Genomic DNA, 14,820 nt, shown 5'->3' on the forward strand with positions numbered 1-14,820 from the left:
CTCAACTCTCCCTTCTCTGACGACTCTCTTGGCAACTGCGCGATCCTTCTCTTCGTCACGATCGAAAATTAAGGTACGTCTTATCAATAAATACGCATTAATTACTTCATTTTTAAACGTTTTAATTATTAATGCGTAGATCGAATTGTTTTCCTATTGTAATTAGACAAAAATCGAGTTTGCATGACTGTAATTATTACGTATATATATATATATACATAATTATATTATGTTTGATCTTGAAGACGCAATAATGGCCGGATCGATCTTAAATTTTTACGTAATTATTCAAATTTTTGCTAAATGGCGTAGTAATTTTGCATTGAAAGTATCTTTCCTTGATGAAGAGTAATGCATTCTATCTGTAAAGGATATTTGTGATATATAAGGTAAATTTGATAAAGAAATTTTAATCCTTCCATATAGTTTTGAATAATTTTTTTATATATGAAAAATTTTTATTGATATATAAAGACAATCAATATTACAATATTTGGATTGCTATTATATATACGTATATATATATATATATATATATATATATATATATATGTTATAATATATATATATATATATATATATATATATATATATATATATATGTTATAAATTCATCTCTAATATCATTATTATTATATTTTTCTGTAATTTGTTTTAATGTTCTTAATAATATTCTTAATAACTTTTAGATGATAAGAGATACAACTTATCATTATTATTTGTATTGTAATTATAATTTTAAACTTTAGATTTTAAAATAATGACTATTAATGGTATTTCATAAAGTCTATCTTCTAATTAAAAATATTTTATATATTTTCATTATTTTTATGTTAATCATTTTTCATTTTCAGATATCTTTGATATTAATCAGAAGTATTGTTTAAGAATTTAAAATATTTATGTTTTAATTATCAGTTAATAATCTGTAACAGCATAGAAATATGTAAAATTAAAAAAAGTATAGGAATGTCAATATATTTTAATTGTATACATAATTAATACCTTTTTTTTTTTGATATTAGAATATAGTAATGTTCAGAATATGTAACTTCTATTTGAAATGGAGATATTTTTTGTCCTTTTTATTAAGTACAGAGCAACAATTAATAATTTATTGAAAGCAATTAATTATTATATCCTACAATTTATGGGTCTCCACATGCAGCAACCTCCACGTGGTGAGACCTGGGTCGGTATTACTTGCATCCCATTTAGATTATATAATGCAAGTACTACCTGGCTGATTGGCTGCATAATTAGATTTGGATATAGATTTTATTTGGATATACATGCAAATTAAGATTTTCAATATAAGCAGTAATTAATTAATATCTACTAAATTACACGTTTTTTTTTTATAATTTCAATATATATATATATGTATACTCTTAACCTTATTTTATAACATGTACTAATTCTGATAAATTTTTTTGTTCACAGCTAGGATTATAATGAAATTAAAAAATAAATTTTATTACAATATATACTGAAATGAATATTTACAATATAAGCAATAATTATTCAATATGTACTACAATTTATTTTTTTTCTTTATAGGTTTAATATATATATATATATATATATATATATATATATATATATATATATGCACATATACTCACCATATATATATATTCTTGACATTATTATATAACATGTATTAATCTATAAAAACGTTGTCTGTTCACAGTTTGGATTATAATAAAGTTTAAAAGTAGATTTTATTGCAACATATATTGAGATGAATATATCCAATATAAGCCATAATTATTTAATATGCATTAAAAGTTCTTTTTTTCTTTCATTACAGGTTCAATATAAATATACAATATATAATAACATTATTATATAGCATTTATTAATACTTGAAAGCTTTATTTGTTCACAGCTTGGATTATAATAAAGTTTAAAAATAGATTTTATTCTAACATATGTATATTGAGATGAATATCTCAAAATATAATTTTAACAGTTACTCAAAATGTAACATCTTACATTTCCAATGTAAGTAATTATTATTAATTATTCTGCATATAAATATATATATATATATATATATATATATATATATATATATATATATTCTTAACATTATTATATAAAATTTATTAATCTATGAAAATTTTTATGTTCACAGCTGGATTACATTCATCTTTGATCGTCTTTGATTAATAGTTAATTCATTGATTAAGATAGTTCATGCATTCCTAGATGCAATCCTTAGTTGGGTAGCTGGAAATTCCGTAAACGGATGAACGCATCAAAGGCATGAGGTAGACGACATTACCTATATTTCCTCCATGACACAGATACATACAAAGGATGGGAGTTAAACGCATGACCACATATAGCAGAGGTACGAATATACTTATATACATAGACGAACATGTGTACACGGGCTCGTGCACACTTAGAAATGTATCGTGAGTTATCGCGCGCGCAATACATCGCTGAGTATTCCATCGTTGGTCGTGCATCCTGACAGAGACGTTATTGCTCGACCAAGAATGGTACGTGACAGGAACTCGATACGATTCGCGTAAATACGCGTTACGAACGCATTCCAATTTCATTATACGTGTCGTGTACGTAACGCAACTTCTTCCTTTACTTCTTCTTTTTATATTTCTCTTTTTTTATTTCTTTTTCTTTTCTTTTTTTATTTATTTTTTTTTTTTTGTCATCTTCAACAAAATCTTTACATTTAGTTTGGAACGAACGATCGTTCGTTCCTTCTTAATATTTATTATTTATTGTTTCCAGTGTTTTCTTTTTCCTTTTTTTTTCTTTTTTTTGTTTACGTCGAACGTAAAGATTAATAATATTCATACGTATACACGTATGGAGTAAATGGAATCAAAGAAATAATTGGTATTTTAATATAATTAACTTTTGAATTGCATTTGATTTGATGACGTTTATTAGAGGATTAATAGTTGGTACTTTAATCTTTAATCAATTGGAATTTCAATTGGAATTTGCTTTAGTTCGTATATTACTTCGAAATTTCTAGGTATAAAGTAAACGTAATCATAAAACGGAAATATGGTAACAAACCATGGTAAATATATTTAGTCAATTTATCAAATTAGCATTATACTATGCACTTGACAATGCACAAATTACATATTCTAAGGGGTTTTTAAACATTATATGGAATATATTTGAGATACACGTTACTTTGAAATTAGAAATTAAAAATGGAATTTACTGTAGAAAACTCATTTAATTTTTGTCATAGGCAGTATCGTGATTTTAATTCTAAAGAATATAAGAAAAAAAAAAAAGAAAGAAAATGAGGAAATGTAATTTCTCTCTGTCTCTTTCTTTCCCTCTCTCTCTCCCCCCCCTATCTCCCTCCCTCTCCTCTCTTTTTCTTTGTCGTAGATTTTCTTTTGTACATTTCTTTAACTTTTAACGAACGTCGTGACGTCGACCATTGCAGAGGTTAGGAAAAATAAAATAAATATTAAAAAAAAATAAATAAAGAGAGAGAAAGAGAGAGAGAGAGAGAGAGAGAAAATAATCAAAATTTTTTTTACATTTACCCGAATGAGTTTAATACTCTGGATGTGTATTAAAAATAATAATTCGAAATAACGGTCCTTTCGTTATAACGTTACTAACGTAAAATTGATAAAATTGATTAATACGCAAAAGCGTATTTAAGTTCGACATTATTTTAAAAACGTGAGAGATATACGGCAAATAGATCTACGGATATTAATATGCAGTGAAATTGATTACTTTAAAAAAACAAAAAAAAAAAGAAAAAAAAAATATATATATATAAAAGGATTACACAGAGATTTATATATATATATATATATATATATATATATATATATATATAATAAATATATATATTCTTTTTTTTTTACATAAAATCGATTTGACTACAGATAGCATACTGGGATATAAGTTAATACTTTTCGCGAGATTAATAGTTTTTCGATAGTATATATAAATTGTATATGTATACACATACAAATAGATTGATCTTCTCAATTTCGACGACCACAAAGCTGTATCTCAATCAATAGTATATTTCGGAAAGGGAGTTAATAGAAGAAAATAGTATAACACGCGATGTTGCGTGTCATTTGGTCATGAATCTTCTAGTTGGTCACCTGTGAAATCGTTAACACCGTGTCCACCATGTTCGTCGTTGTCGAGAACAAAGAAGAAGACGGATAAAATAAAAGAATGAACTTCGTATTAATTAATATAATCAATTAACTAATTATTTAATTAATTCCAGTTAGATATACGCGTTCGAAAATTTCCGCCGATATTTCGTTGAAGAATAATGATATACATATATATATATATATATACGCAACGAACGAAATAGCAGCTATTTTATCGCACTAACGAAAGCAGCGAATCCCCGATGCGTTTGGAATATAAAAATGAATGTAAATTCGAAATTCTACCAAGTCAGAAGATGAGGAGGGTGGACGGGCGGGTTGGGAGGGGAAGGGGAGGTTACGAGATACGTTCGTAGACTGACGAGAGATTTCATTAGATTCGTTAGAATATAAACGTGAAACGTGGACACGATCAACGTTTTAATGCAACGTATGCTAAAACTTGCGAACGTATATCTAATTTTCCATTTTTTTCCCTCTTTTTTTTTTTCTTTTTGTTTTTTCTTTTTCCATTTTATTTATTTATTTTTTTTTTTTCGATTCATTTAACGAGATATGTTGCTGGCATTGTAGAACAAAATTCAAAAGTTTTCGTTAATCGAGTAGGAAGAAATTTCAGTCGTGTACGATATTTTTATGAGAATATTTTTGGTGTTTTTATTTCTCTCTCTCTCTCTCTCTCTCTCTCTCTCTCTCTCTCTCTCTCTCTCTCTCTCTCTCTCTCTTTCTTTTTCTTTTTTTTTTCGTAGCATTTCGTTTATAAGAAGTCGGGGTCATAGGATACTATCCAAGCGAATATAACTAGAGAAGTCTTTTTAGACGAAAGCTCTCTTTCTTTTTCGAAAATCCTTTTCTTAGCGCTCGTGTAGTTATTTCTTTTATTATCTCTCTCTCTCTCTCTCTCTCTCTCTCTCTCTCTCTCTCTCTCTCTCTCTCTCTCTCTCTCTCTCTCTCTCTCTTTATTCTATCGTAGCTATCTCTCTAGTTTCGTTCATTCTGTTTATCGCTCGGAAACGGAGGAAACTGGAGCAATTAATGATCCTGCAATACTGCGAGACCGTGCTCTGTTGAAGGAGTGCAGCTGACTCGTCGTGTCTCACAGTAGTAACAACTTCTACGATGGAGTATCTTCCTCTCTTCCTGATTCTCTTTCTCTTTCTCTCTCTCTCTCTCCCTCTCTCTTTCTCTCTCTCTCTCTCTCTCTCACACTTCTCCTTTCTCTTCTGCTTTCTCTTTCTCTTTCCATTCTATAGAAGAGAAGTAACTTACTGAAGGATATTTCTCTCTATCCAAGAATTGTCTTTATGCTTCTTTCATCCGTCGTGTCAAACGATACCACCGTGCCTTTCCAGTTAACGGGAAACTATATTAACTTTCTTCTTTGAAACGTTGTAATTACTTCCCGAAGGGTACCACCACCCCTTTTATTCTCACTCGACTTGTAAGCTAAACAAGTATGCTCGAGGTGGAAATTTAAAACTGACAAATTATTCTCGATCGATCTCGGATCGTAGATTATTCGTAATAATTAATGAATTATAATGAAAGGTATAAAAGGGCCGCGGAAGGGGGAGGGGGAGGGGAGGGGGAAGGGGAAAGGGAAATAAAGGCCAAAGTATGTTCGATAAGTCTTAGATATTTTTTAATCTTCTTTTTTTTTCTCCCCTTTCGTTTTCTTTTTTTTTTTTAACTTTTTTTTTTTTTTTTTTTGGAGCCAAGTCATGGGATGGTAGGAGCTTGGTGTTCGAGTGAGAACGAGGAAAATCTCATTCATACGGAAATATTCGAAAAGATTCAAAGAATATCGCAATAAATCTGTGCAGTACTTCGAGATATTCGCGATACATGTTCCATTGGTTGGTCACCTCTGCCGTTCGTACAAAAGAAGTTCTCTTTTTATTCGTTTTTTTTTTCTTTTTTTTTCCTTTTTCCTAGAATCCCTCTAGAATCTATACACGAACTTGAAGGTATCGTACTCACGAGGACCACCGATATTATACTCGTTGCATTGTGTCCAACGAACATATGAAGTTCCTTTGTATCTTTGTAAAAAAGAAAAAAAGAAAAGAAGAAAAAAAAAAAGAAGAAGAAAGAAAAAAAAAGGACGCTGGAAGTAATACCACTAGAGCACAATGAAAAATAAACACTTTTTCCATCTTCAATGTTACATATAAGAACGATTCTTACGATGGTATTTCACATTGAAACGAAATCCATTGGTACGTCGTTTTAAACGATCGTTCATTTTCTCCCTCGAGGACATTGCTTCGATAATAATGGTGAAACCACGAATGGAGAGCTGGACCGTCGATTTAACCACGATCGTCGGCCACGATTTAAATCGCCATGACTATCGTTTTCGAAAAGCAATGAATAATAGCTTCGGGAAATGAATGTTGAAAGTGAACGAATAAAAAAAGAAAAAAGAAGAAACAAAATAAAGAAAAGAAAAGAAATGTTCGTTATCCAATGATATATAACTTCTTACAATTATTTCATGTTAATGAGAATGTTTTTTTCACGGGAAATATGATAAATTTTTATAATATTACATATATTTGTAATTAATTATGATATGAGCAGATATTATTTTACGATTAGATATTTGAAATTATAAGGCATTATTAAATAACACACACAATTTAAAGACTTAATTTTGATAGAAGACAATATCAAGAAATTTTTGTACGACAGCGATTTTTTTTTTTTTTTTTTTTTTTTGTCATTATATGAGATATAATTTGACGACAATATTATATAATAATATATTATTGTATGATATATAATAATAAATATTCATACGTATTATTATATATATCATAATATTATTATATATTATTATATATCATTTTATCATATTGTTATTATTATGTATCATTGTATTTTTATTTTATTAATTTGAATTTCGTGAAATGATTAATAAAAAGTAACAGAGGGAAATTTTAATGCGACGAATTTTTCGAAATATTACAAATCTTCGAAATAGCACGAATCTCTCGTATTTTATTATTATTATTATTATTATATAAATATATATATATATATACATATATAATTTTTTTTTAATCTATGTATACAGTTCTTTTTATGTAAATACGCGTTACTTTACGATTATTTGTTTCGTTGTTGTATAACAATAAAATTTCGTCTAATACGTTCTCGATAGAGGAAGGTTATCTCTGTAGGTGATACAATTTAATAATAATAAACGAGAAAAAGAAAAAAAAAAAAAGAAAAAAGAAAAAAGGTAAACAGAAAGAACTAAGTTAAAGGTATAACGTTCTTGAAGTAACAGTCTTGGCCGTGATCTTCTAGGAGAGATCTCGTAAGAGGATTCTCACGCGATTCACAATGGTCACTGGTGACTTCGTGGAATTAACATTCTCCAGCTGTCACGACGTTAATTGCAAAAGTTTCTCCAGAACGACGAGGGTGATAAAGTGCTAGTTTGTAATAGTTGTAGTAATGGTAGTGTTAGTATTAGTGTTAGTGCGATGTTGGTGAAGGTAGGTAAAGAAGGGAGTGTGCGAGAGTGAATAAAGCCACGCTGTTCGTCTAGTAGCTGTAAGCTCGTCCAGTCTCTAACTCGGCTAGCTCGAACTTTTCAAGCCGCGAATAAAATGAATGGATTTTGCCGGACACGATAGAAACGGTTAGAAACGTTTATATATAACATATATACGTATATGTATAATATATATATATATATATATATGTGTGTATATATATATATATTTGTGTAATAGAGGATAGAGTTATATGGTGCGAAGGGGTTCGACATTCTGAGCTTTATAACCGTAGGATTAATTCATATTTTAGTGCGGAGAATATAGAGAATAGGAAAGGAAAAGAGAGAGAGAGAGGCAGAGAAAATTCATGAAAGTTCATCGTCTATTTTCACTCCTCTCGTGATTGCATCGTTACGGCGGATTTACTGTGAAATCTACCGGTTAATGCTCGAAGAAGTTCTTTGTAGGTAGAAAAGCTTTGTCGTTCCACCATTGCAAGAACTTAGAATTTTTTTTTCTCTTCCTTTTGCTTTTGTTTCTTTTCTCTCTTTTTTTCTGTCTCTCGCTCTCTCTCTCTCTCTCTTTTTTTTTCTTGTTTTTTGTTTTTTTTTTTTTTATACGCTCGCTTCTTCTCCATTCTGAACTACAACTTCGTTAAATAATTTATAAGAAACCACGATTTTCCACGTAACACGTTAAAATTCTCTTCCCGGTAAGAGAGAAAGAAACGAATTAGCATACAGATTTAATTACACTTAAATCCGTAAATTCAAGAATCATAATTACGCGAGAAGTTAAGCAAGAAGTGTATATATATATATATATATATCTTCTTTTTTATTTTCTTTTCATTTAGTAAAAACGAAGCACTGCAAAATTATAATATTCTTCGTACTTGTAACGTTTGCAAAGTTTTTGTTAAGTCTCAGTGATAAAAAAAAAAAAAAAAAAAAGGTGGAAAAAAAAATAAACAGGCATCGTTGTAATCTAAGAGAAAATTATGAAATATCGATCACTACATTTTGCGTATTCGTTTGATATATATCAGCCAATTGGTATCGTTTGGGGGAAAACAAAGGGATGAAGATAAGACACTTGAAGCGAACGATATCGAAAAAGAGAAGGCGAGAAGTCGAGGATCGAAGGAACCCTCGTAAATTCGAAACAATACCTTTTTTTTTTTTTTGTTTTTTTTTTTTTTCTTTGCGATCATTACGATATTTTTCAAAAGAAAAAGCTGAAATACGTATTCACGTTGGAACATTCACATTTTGTAGGATCTTTCTTTTTTTTTTTTTTTTCCTCGTTCTCTTTTTCTCTCTTAAGTTAGTCGTAGGAATTCAACCTTCGTCTTTTAATGAATCTTACATAGCCTTTTTGTTGTCGCAGAATCTATTTGTTTTTGTTAATTTTTTTTTTTTCTTTCTCATTACATTCCAAGATAATTCTCGCTATAGAAGATAATTCTCTGAACATCTAAAGGGATGTCTTAAGCTTTACGAATATATTGTATTACTTTAGTAAAATGAAATGTAATTATTATAATTGAAGTAATATTCTAACGGAGATAAATGATTCATATTTGTTAACGTGATTTTTTTTTTTTTTCTTTTTTTTTTTTTTAAAGAACTTTTCAGCCAACTCCAATGCGACGCTGCTCTTCCTTCAATTGATAAAACAAATATCAACATTGAGAAATGGTTTTTATTAAAAATATTGCTTTGTAATTGTTTCCACGTGATTACGATAGATGATAATATTAATATAGGGAAAGAAAACAAATCAAATTAAAATTGTTAAAAAAATATATAATCGTTAGTATATTATATATATAAAGTTAGTATATTATAGTTAGTATATTAAAGTTAGTATATTATATATATAAAGGGATTATTATATAAATATATAATAGATATATATATATATATATTTGTCAATTCATAGATGAATTCGTCGACGTTCCTTTAATAGGTCAGTCGATAATGTTATATATAATTTATCTATTTGTAGTTCCTTATCATTACGAGTTTTTTTTTTTTTTTTATTTTCGTTGAAAATGAAATTTTTGAGAAGAGCTTTCGATCAGACAGCCATTTTCTAAAGTGAAACGATCATGGTCATTTTCTCTCTCATTTTCGGTCCCTTTTTCCTTAGTGATGTTCCATTTACGGCAGACGATGTCATTCGTCGACATCGTTCGTAAGAAATATAAGGGGAATTGAGAAATATAAGGGAAGATTCGTTGTGCTTGTTTCTGAAGATCGAACCGTAACACTATGATGATGGTCCTATGCTCGTGTCAAATGAGAAATAGAAGCCTGGATGTTTAGATTCTCGAAGGAAAAGCAAACTGTAATTAGATTGGGCATGTAACTAGACATACTAAACGTGTAACTAGACTAAACCAATAAGATTAAAGACGTATAAGCACGTGTGTAATTTATTCGTTAGATAAATTGAATATTTTCCATGAAACGTTATTCACTAAATTAATTATATTTTACATACGGTCCGAACGAACGATTAACGCGAAGGATTATTAACTATAATAGAGTCATTAATTTGTTAAAATCGATTATAATTAATTTCAAATGAAGAATGAAAAAGATATAAATTGTATGTTATTCGTTGTGACGTTCATATCAAACGAATTTTTCTTATTGTTCTTTGAGATTAATTATCGAGAAAATTTATTTTAAATATCAAATGTTTAAGGATCGATCAGATGCTTTTTTATTATAGAGAGAGAGAGAGAGAGAGAGAGGGGAAAAAAAAGAAAAAAAGAAAATTCTAAAATTGAAGTTAATCTTTTGGCTTTGCGAATGTGGCTCAATTAATGAATGAAAATCAATTGTAATGATTATTTATTTCAATTATTCCGTAATAATTTAATGAAATAATTATAGGATGGGCCAAATGTTTTTGAATGATTTTAAATATCTCTTACTCTTTCTTGAAACTTTTTAGATTAATTTTTTTTTCTTTTTCTTTTTTTTTTTTCTTTTTTCTATTCGCATTGTAATACTACCTAAGGAGAAGCCTAGTATCGATCTATCTAAAAACTTATGGATCTATTCCGTATTAGAAGGGATGCAAACGTTTTGCATTTTCATGAGGAATAATATATCGCCATAACTATATTATATATATATATATATATATATATATATAACCAAAATTTTTTATTTTATAAATTTCCATGAAGGAAGCTCGAGTTAGACATTCCCTTTCGACATTTGAAAGATTTATCGTTCGATAAGCATTATCAAATTGAATTTTTATAAAGGATACTCGATAAATCTTATCAATCGACTTTCCCAATTGGAAAGTTCGTTTTACGTGCTGATCTATGTATACATAGATCTTTCAATAGATTTACGAATCGTTTTGTTCATTCCATTTGCAATCATCTTGTCGTCGTTAATTCGTAACTTCATTTTGATTTACGATTAATCTTAGCAATAGGAGAAATGTTCCCATCGTATCTTCGCTAAAATGTTTCGAATTTTCGTGAGATTAAAGAGCGCTCGAGTCAACCTTGGAAAAGAGGAGAATCAAAAAAGGGTAGAGAAGATGGAGGAGAAGGAGGTGGAAGAGATAAAGGAAAATGTGTCATACGACTGATGCACCTGAACAAGAATAGAAAGATTTATTATTAATGAGAAAGGTAGAGGAGCGGGGGGGGGGGAAGGGAGAAGTAAGACAAGATGGATCGTCTTAATTACTATTGAAAATATAATGATCTCTGCGAAAGAAAGCTTTTAGGACTGACAACGTGACATTCGATAGAAAATTTAGATCCATTAAATAATTAACTTTCTTTATGTATTTCGTGGATTCAATTGTATCATCTTAAAAATTATCAATGACACCCGATGATATAGGATCAATTTCATTCAATTCCAATGTCAACAACAAAAATTGTGATAAGCACAATTTAAAGAGAATTTCCATGGACGATTATGTAATTTGTATTTTTTTTTTTTTTTTTTTTTTTTTTTTTTATAAATAACTTTCTAATAAACGTTTATGCGATATTAGATCGCGTATGATAAAATGTAAAATTATCGTTTAAATGTTCGATATATACATATATGAAACGCGAAAAGAGATTTTCTATCTTATAATAGTCGTATGATTGGAAATGATCCAATTAAAATAGCAAAACTTGGAAACGAAATTTACTAACGAGCTTATTCGATAATGGAGAAAGATTTGTACGTGATCATAAGCTTTGCCTTTATTAGAAATACAGAACGTATATTTCGATATATTCTACTTTTAGCGCTACGTTATCTTTTTTAATTGTTCAATAATTATACGGATATAAATTTTTAAACAAATAATCAACGAAATATACAAATTATCGCGTTAATGTAAAATTAAATTATTAATTATCATCGAAACCGATTATACATCGATTCCAATATATTAAGTTATATGTGAGATCGATAACACCAAAGTTATCGTTTAAATGTATTTCTCGTAACTGCTTAAATTAAAGTCATTAATTGATTCGTTATTAGATTAACTCGTTTCGATCATTGTGCGTTAGTAAGTTATATCAGATTGAAATGAAATTTTATCAAGTATATTTCTCTTTGTATTTTGAAAAGAAAAAAAAGAAAAAATGACATTTTGTGTACTCCACAAAATGAACGATATATATATATATATAAACACACATACATATATATCTATGAATACATCGACGACATTTAATTATTTCCAACGACTTCATTTTATATTCCATTTGTTTATATTTTTTTTTTTTTTTTTTTTTTTTATACATATGCTCTTAATAAATAAGCTACCTTAAATATTAACATTAAATGTATTTATCTACGTGATTACGCTATCGTCACGTAATGTTTATATTATATAAAGTAAGATAAAATTGTAGTAATAATATCTGTCGCAATTTTTGAAATGAAAAGGGTGGAAAAACTTTTAGAAGATCACGTTTCAGAAAGATCAGATATTCTTCGTTTTCATTTCCCTTTACTTCGAGATAATTGCTATTACCGTTTAAAGATTAATGATAAGACGTGAAAGCCATTTTCGAATTGAGATAAGGATCCAGAGATAAATAGTACTTTAACAATAGTCACGGTAATGATTTTTTAATTCCTCAGAGAATTTCTTTCACTTTTTTTTTTTTTTTTTTTTTTTTTTTATATTAACGTTATAATATTTTTAAATAAAAATCAAGAGATAGAGAAAAAGAAAAAGATTCATAAAAAGTTATTCGATTTGATATCACGTTTAGTAATTAAATTACAAAGTCTGTCTCGTTGTAATAGATTTTGAAAAAAATCATATATATGTATATATATATATATATATATATATATATATATATATATATATATATGTGTTTATTTTTTTTTTGTATCATTTTTCTTTTTTACGAACGAACTATTTGGTATAGTACGGGATTGTTATCGGATATAGAACTTTTCAAACGTTTTATCAGATACAATTTCACGATAGAGAAAATCGATGGCTTTCAAAGCATTCTTTACAACGCATTTATCGTTGTACCTATGTACGATTTTTTTTTCTGCAAATTCAGTTTAAATCCATTATCTATTCAGTCGAAACTATGGATTCAATGGAAAATAGGAAGAGCAGTTTTCTACCTTATCAATTTCGGCTGGTGAAAGACTTAAAACGAAATTTTCTTTGTTAACGTCAGATACATTGATCATATTTTTGTGAGATAGAATACACACACACACACACACAATATATATATGCATATATATATATATATATTTGTACATTAGAAATATGGAAATTAGAAATATGTATAAATTTTTATAGTTGATCGATTTTTTTTAATTCAAATTGAAATGTTTTGTTGGAAACACACGCACGTGATTTCTCTATTCGATTAGAGATCGCTAAAGTTGCTTTAATTTACTTTTTTCTTTTCTTTTTTTTTCTTGTTTTTTCTTGTTTTTTTTTTTTTTTTTTTTTTTTTGAACGAGTCATTTCGTTGTAACATAATTAAACTTATAAGCCATAATAAAACAATACTTTTATCGTATTATTAATTTATAATTTTATAATTATAAATTAATAATTTTATAATTTATAAATTAATTTGTAATTTTGAGATTATTAAGAGTACTGTTAATTAAGAGAAAGCATTTGTTTTTACTATTTTTCGAAGAAATTCTGTTTACGAGGGAATAAGAAGTTTTCATCGAATATGGAGAAACAATTAACGTAGAACATTTTATTAGTAAATTCAATAACAGGGAATAGTTAATATTTTATATATATATATATATATATATATATATATATATTTATTTATTAATTGATCAATTGATCGATTGGTTTATTTATTTATTTATTTATTTATTTATATTCTTTTTTCTCTTTTTCTTTCTTTCTTTCTTTCTTTCTTTCTTTCTTTCTTTCTTTCTTTCTTTCTTTCTTTCTTTCTTTTTTTTTCTTTACCTCGTTCACAATATAAGCTCATTTTCTATTCATCCTATCAACGTTATTCGTAGAAGAAGAATGGACGACGTATTCAGTGTGATGAAAGATCAAAGATTAATGGGTGGTTAACATGCCAAACGAATATCACAATTTCTCTCAGCTTCCAAGGATAAAAAGTTATCTGCCATAGTTCCAAGTTAGTTCATTTGTGCACTTTCTTTCACTAACTTTTTTTTCGTTAATCACGAGAGAAATAAATCTGCATTTTAAATAAGATCAGAGTTAATATCCGTAAATATTGTCACGCGTCTTTGGAGTTTCGAAAAAAAAAAAAAAATAGAAGTAATAACATAAAGATTCCCGTCGATTTCGAAATGATGAAAATCGATTAAAAATCTTGAAAATATTTTTTTTTTTTTTTTTTTTTTTGTTAGAACATTTTCATACAAATTTGTTGTTTTTATTTCTCTCTCTCTCTCTCTCTCTCTCTCTCTCTCTCTCTCCTAGCGATAATGAAATAATTCGTCCTTGAAGAAGGGATTACTGATCGTAACCTTTCGTCGTAAATCGTAAACTTGTTGAAAGTTATAAAAACTGGGTAATAATTATTACAGTAGTAATAAATAATTTTATAATATATTTGTACAATATACAAGGAGAAAAAGGAGAAAGTATCGTAAATTTTCTTCAATTGCGAGCGATCG

At 28.0% G+C, this 14,820-nt stretch overlaps 1 long non-coding RNA gene across 2 annotated transcripts in view; it reads left to right on the forward strand.

Moving 5' to 3' along the window:
• The first annotated feature begins 1,893 nt into the window (after positions 1-1,893).
• Positions 1,894-14,820, forward strand: part of LOC118441634 (uncharacterized) — a 49,486-nt gene continuing 36,559 nt past the window's right edge. The window contains exons 1-4 of one of the 2 annotated variants that reach the window (XR_014982187.1): positions 1,894-2,007; positions 2,141-2,359; positions 5,874-6,010; positions 6,090-6,819. This is a non-coding gene — a long non-coding RNA (uncharacterized LOC118441634). Of the gene's footprint in view, positions 2,008-2,140; positions 2,360-5,873; positions 6,011-6,089; positions 6,820-14,820 lie in introns of those variants that run through there. The other variant, XR_014982186.1, reaches the window with a different exon arrangement.

This window comes from Vespa mandarinia, chromosome 5 (assembly GCF_050613455.1).
Source record: "Vespa mandarinia isolate Hongniang chromosome 5, ASM5061345v1, whole genome shotgun sequence".
In the NCBI taxonomy this organism is placed as follows: domain Eukaryota; kingdom Metazoa; phylum Arthropoda; class Insecta; order Hymenoptera; family Vespidae; genus Vespa; species Vespa mandarinia.